General features: G+C 34.2%; 1 non-coding gene across 2 annotated transcripts; it reads right to left on the bottom strand.

Annotated features, from left to right (window-relative positions):
- Positions 1-1,543: 1,543 nt before the first annotated feature.
- LOC101310308 lies at positions 1,544-3,600 on the bottom strand. Of its 2 annotated transcripts, none has more exons than XR_184468.1 (4): positions 3,218-3,600; positions 2,913-3,050; positions 2,777-2,818; positions 1,544-1,772 (listed from the first exon to the last, which is right to left on the bottom strand). It is a non-coding gene; the product is annotated as an uncharacterized LOC101310308 (transcript). The 2 variants fall into 2 exon arrangements; XR_184469.1 differs by having other exon boundaries at positions 1,552-1,729.
- Between the last annotated feature and the right edge of the window lie 3,164 nt (positions 3,601-6,764).

Here is a 6,764-nt window from a genome sequence, read left to right as displayed (position 1 = left end):
TTACATAGATGCAGAGTTACATGGATAGTTACATAGATGGATAGTTACATAGATGCAGAGTTACATGGATAGTTACATGCACAGTTACATGGATATTTACATAGATGGATAGTTACATTGATAGTTACATGCATAATTACATAGATGGATAGTTACATGCATAGTTACATAGATGGATAGTTACATTGATAGTCACATAGGCAGGTTAATATTGTTACACAAGTGTAGCATGTATGTAACTACTCATCAAAAAGTTAATGTAGCAGGTTAATGTCGTTTCACTGCTTATAGCATGCTGCTGAACCGCGACAAACACTTTATACTTCGTAGCCATAACAACATACTCAAATGCAAAAGTAACTGGACATGTAACTAATAAATGCATATGTAGCTGACCATGTAACTGCTGAACAAAATGAAACAAAGCACTTGGAATAAACAAAGCACTTGGAAAAATCAAAAAATGAGGTTTGCATTAATATTTGCAGCGTGTCGCTGCACCGCGATAAATGAGTTACACAGTTTCCACGATCATAATAAAAAGCAACAGCTAAATAAATAAAACATCCAACGGCAAAATTGTAACTGTCAATGAAACTACTAAAAAAAATTTGTATCTATCAATGTAACTACTAAATCCATTAATGTAACTACTGTATCCATCAATGTAGCTGTCATATGTAACCAAATGCTATATCAGAGCTTCACAACTCGCTCTGTTGTGCCGGTCATATTTCCCATACCTGGAACACTTGATCTACCTTTTTACCTCCCTCCTACTCCAATACCTTCTTATTTTTGGCCTTCCAGCAGGTCTTTTAGTCAAAGAAGACTACAATGGAAATGACGATCGAGCAAGATCCACTATGTCAAAAATAGCATCAAACGACAGTTGAGCACTGTCGTCTGACGAAAAATCATATGTCGTCTGAGGCCCTGCTGTCTGATTGACCATCAGACGACAGTTCTCCACTGTCGTCTGAGTGTTGATCAGACGACATATCATATGTCGACTGAAATTTGACAAGTTTGGATGTTTTTGAAATTTATGTTGTCTGTATGAGAGACAAACAACATTTAAATGTCGAGTGAAAGAAGAAAAAATGAAGGATTTGTCAAAATAGATGTAGTGTGATACAACCTTACACTGCATATAATTGTCAAGCTATAAAACCTCCAACGACAAATACATTCATTTGTTGTAGTTGGATGAGGTTTCTAATGACAATTTAATATCGTCTGATGTTATCAAATTTAGAAAATTATTAGACGTTATGTCGTTTGAATCAAAAATCAAAGACATATATATGTCATCTAATACGACACTTATGTCTTCTAATAGTTCGTTTAACTTCAATTTTATGTTGTTAGGTAAGATGACTTATGTCGTTAGATTGTCTATTGTACTTCGTATTTTTGTTGCTGGTTATAAGGACTTATGTTGTCTGATAGTCTATCAGACTTCACATTCATGTTGTTTGTTATAAACACTTATTCTATTTCATTGTGGATTGAACTTCATATATAACAAAACTAAGAATAGAAAGTAACACTTCATTAGATTTTAATTATCTACTTCAATTACACAATCATTTGAAGCGTAAGAATAAGTTTTTATGACGACAATACATATTTATCCTAATCTACATAAAACTACATCGTTTGCTTCTTCAAGAACTTTGAGTCGCTTTCCTTTACTTCCTTGTTGTGACCAAATTTGGTTCCAAATCTGCCAAAATTTCATTCTCATTGCAATACCTTAATGCTGAGGTCTGAAAAAGAGGTCAAGAATTTAGAACATGATGTAAAGAACATACTACGTATGGATATACTTATTGACATCAGGAACAAAAAAAAAAAAAGAGATGCCACAAACTTGTGAGAAAGGAAACAGAACTGAAGAGTTGTGAGTACATACAAGTAAACTTTCCAGAGTTAGAACTTAAGAGAGTACAATGCAAGAGCATCCCTTTTTGCTAGTTCAACTAGAGAAAGGAAAATGCAGATAAAACAAAAAGAGAGGGAAAACTATCATAGAGAAGTCTTATCATGATAAGAAACTCATGATCAACTTCTTTAATTGAATACAATGAGGTTGATGTTCTGCTAATAACGCGAGCAATATCATTACTTTAATCTACTGATACAATAAGGCATAAGAATGATCAAGTATGATCAAGGACTGTACTTAACAACTATGATCACGTATGTCTCTACTACTGTGGGCACCCCATAAGAATGATCAGTAAACAAGGATTCATTTTCTTGCACCAAATCAGCACGAAGAGCATCACAACATCATACTACCCTTAGAAGCAAATAAACAAAAAAACAAAGATAAGCTTGCATGAAAGAACCTTAAGACAGTGAGTCCGATTGGAGCAACAATAGAGCAAGAAACAAGATTATACTAATAATAATAACGTAAACAAATTCAATGTCAAACAAAGCAATTATATACATAAGATGCTACCATTACTGATACTAATACTTACCACTGTAGTGAGAAGAGATGCAAGTAATTTGAACACGAAAGACCATATCTCACAGGCAACATACTATAAGCAACGCACATGGAGAACAATAACTACTTTCATATGTAACCATTATAGAATCAAAATGCAGGACTAGATAATGCTACTCATGAGCCATTCTTACATTTGCTTTCATAGTATACCTTGAATGTCTTTTCTTACTTATAGCACACTAGAATTGCAAATCAATACATATAGATGTATCTAACAGAGCACAAGATGAGGTTCAAATGCAGACTAACCAGTAGGAGGTCCTAGCATGCCATCTCCACCGCTTCCTGGTCCTAGCACGCCATTAAAACATTTCAACAAAACTATAATTAGTTATACAAGATTGATCAATTTCTCAGCAAACAAAAAGAGAGAGTAAAGACATACCAACTTACAAAGCATCTTTCCAGGGCCTTCAGTAGCAATATACAATTTTAAAGTTATCATATGTTTTTCTTCTCTGCAAGACATTATAAGGTGATATGCTAGTCACCAATGCTGCATTTGTAGTGATCAAACAGTTTCCTATATCATAAATGCCCAAAATAATTCATCAGCTTATTGATCCCAAATTTATAACCCAATTGGTAGATCCCACTAGTCTCATATTTTAGCAATCAAGATCCATACTTTTAATCAATTCATGCACACTAAAACAAAAATCAGTAACGTCATAGTTTAAACATATATACCTCTTCTATCAAGCTCAATCACATAGGGAACATATGTTTCAACTCTTTGAAAACGCTAACCTCCAAATCACCCAACAAAACAACAAATCAAAAGAACGGTAAAATCAATGAAAAAGTCAAAATCAAATCCGAATTAGGTCTAGCAGACAATGACCCATTAAAAAATGAAATCACAAGAGTGGGATGGAAGAAGAGGGAGTATGGGCAATAGGACTTGGATAAGATGGCGATCTTGTAGGAGAAGATGGTCTTCTTGATGAACTCGACAGATTCGGCAAATGAAGATGGGGATGGTAAATTGGTGGGTAGGAGGGCTGACGGCAGTGGAGAGAGGCTTGAGCGTCGATGTAGGAGCCCCTCTCGCCTCAGTCTCTCTTTCCCTCTCGAACTGAAATGGAAGAGGCTAGGGTTTCTTACCCTCTTAAGAGTTGAACCAACGGTCCAGATGAGAAAAGAAAGGATGTAGGGCTAGGATTAATTGTTGCCTTTAAAAATTAGAAATAGTTGACCAGCATCTTGCTAACCCCTAACCCCTAAACCTAGCTTTTTTTATTCACCAAAGAATTAAAACCCAACTTTTCTATCATTTTTTTAAGTCAATCGTTGTGACTTTTTTTAGTGTTCATGAGACAACATATATATGTAGTATGAATTTACTGAAGAATAATCAATTTACCGTTGACCGTGTTGACCGAGACCCGAACATCAATATCATTGAGAATGTCTGAATTTTGTATCATAGTCATGTTTCACCACCGTGATCATATCCAATACTCAAACTTTATTTTTTTTTTATTTTAGTCAATTGAATCACAACATGTCTACTAATGTAATACAACATGTGTATTAGGTTACATCTAAACGTATATCTTTGTAAACCAACTATATAGACGAAATAAAATTTGTAAAATTTGACCGTACGATGTGATCACAATAGTCAATTATGGATACAATAGAAAACTTACCTATGTTCGATAACGTTTGGGTCTTGATCGCATGAGTCAACTTTATTTACGTTTAAACTTCCATGTGCTTCCTTATGAGGAACTATATAATCGGCTTATAAACGTGTCCAAATTTTTACATGGATCAGTTTCGCCAATACTCAATGAGAGTTTGAGTATTGACGAATCAAAAATATAAGTTTCGGTCGAAGTAGATAACAGCGTTTTTCGTTTTGATAATTGTGTTGACTTTTTTAAGTGTTCATCACACAACATGTATATGTAGTCTGAGTTTCTTGAATAATGATTAATTTAATGTTGACCGCCTTGACCGAGACCCGAACATTATCGAAAATATCTGAATTTTGTACCATAGTCGTATTTCACTACTGTGATCGTATCTAGAACTCAAACTTTAATTTTTCTTAAAATTAGTCATTTGAACCACAACGTGCTACTAATGTGCTACAACATGTTTAATAGGTTATATCTAAATGTATATATTTATAAACCAACTATATGAAGGAAATAAAATTTGCAAAATTTGACCGTACGATGTGATCACATAAGTAAAAAATGGATACGGTAGAAAACTTACCAATTTTCGATAAAGTTTGGGTCTCGATCGTACGAGTCAACTTTATTTACGTTTAAATTTTTCTATGGGGACCTATATAATCGGTATATAAATGCGGCTAAATTTTCTTATACATTAGTTTCGCGGGTACTCAATGAGAGTTCCAACATTCACGAATCAAAAAAATATGTTCGGCCGGAGGAGATAAGAGTGTTTCCGTATGGATAATAGACATATCGTTTGTTGACCAATTTCGGACCTCTTACTACCACATATTTATGTCGTCTGAGTCACACAAAGAACTGGCACCATAATTCGTTAAGAGCGGGAAAATTTTGAATTCGCTAAGATTGGGAAAATTGCTTCCGCGCGCAATTGAAAATTTAAGGTTCTTTTTAGACGACATAAATATGTTGTCTCATAAGTAAAACTCTGCACAGAGAAGTTTGAATTGAAAATTTCAGTTTCTTTCAGACGACATATATTTGTCGTCTCCAGAAGTATATTAAAAAAGCTAAAAACTGGATTTGAACAACCTTCCTCAGACAACATATATATGAGGTCTCAATTTTTAGCAAAAATTAAGAATTTCTAAGTTTGAATTGAAAATTTCAGTTTCTTTTAGACGACATATATTTGTCGTTTCCAGAAGTACATTAAAAGAACTGAAAACCGGATTTGGACAGCCTTCCTCAGATAACATATATATGATGTCTCAATTTTCAGCAAAAAATGAGAATTTCTAAGTTCAAATTGAAAATTTCAGTTTCTTTCAGACGACATATATTTGTCGTATCCAAAAGTACATTAAAAGAGCTGAAAACTAGATTTGGACAGCCTTTCTCACACAACATATATATGAGGTCTCAATTTTCAGCTAAAAGTGAGAATTTATGGGTTTGTTGACACCACACTTATATGTCGTATGATTTTTACAAACCTATAAAAAATGAACTAGCCTCTAAAAGTATTGAAGTAGGATGTCATTGAGACGAGTTTTACATTTTATATGTCGTCTAAAAAACCACAAAAACCATCAGACGACACTTGTTTCAAATGCTGCTTTATATGTCGTGCCTCTTGTGTCGTCTGAAGATATTATTGGCATAGTGATCAACAAGCATCGAAATGGAAAGGATTGGGTTAATGGTGTGAGAGTAGGTTTCTCGGAATTTATCCACCTTGAAAAGCAAGCATTTAGTAAAGACTAGAATAGATATGAAGTAAAAAGAAACAGAATGAGTAAAAAAGTACCTTATAGTAAAGACTGACATATAAGTACAGAGAGATACCATGTTGCTAAATTGCAACAAGGGCATGTGAACAAGGAAAACCATGACATTTCCATTCCTCACACTAACAAACGAAATCCTCTCCCAAGTTCACCATAACCCTGTACTTTTGATATTGAACTTCATAAACATAAGTATTAGATCTCATAACTCGCCAATGTAGTCCAACTGCCAATGTAACTGAATATTTAACTAAAAAGGTACCTTGATTTGCATCCTTGACAGATGCACCAATAAGCTGCCCTTTGTATTTGTTGGTGATGAAGGTAGCATCAATGAACATAATGGGTCTGCAAGACTGAAAACCTTTCATCCACACATCATAACACACAAACAATGTAACTATCTATGTAACTGGCAATGTAACTATCTATGTAACTATCTATGTAACTAACAATATAACTATCTATGTAACATGCAATTGGTCATGATGTAGCTATTTATGATACGAAATGTGGTTATCAAACATCAACATTAATTCAACACATAGAGAAAAGGTACATATATATTTGGAACTATATAGGATGTACTTGAAGCCATAAGACAGAAAATGCTTAATGTTATATTAATTATGCCACAGATAGAGCACAAGTGATTAAGTACACCGAATACTACTTGGAAACAAATAAGCAAGATACACTACGCCAATTTTTCCTTCAGACGAGCGGCAATGCCCGTCGTCTGATTACTTTTTTGCGTGTCGTCTATCCAGCTGCCATCTGATAACGATTCAG

Source organism: Fragaria vesca, linkage group LG4, assembly GCF_000184155.1.
Source record: "Fragaria vesca subsp. vesca linkage group LG4, FraVesHawaii_1.0, whole genome shotgun sequence".
Taxonomy (NCBI): domain Eukaryota; kingdom Viridiplantae; phylum Streptophyta; class Magnoliopsida; order Rosales; family Rosaceae; genus Fragaria; species Fragaria vesca.
Note: the sequence above shows the minus strand (reverse complement) of the source record. Positions and strands in the feature narration are given on the sequence as shown.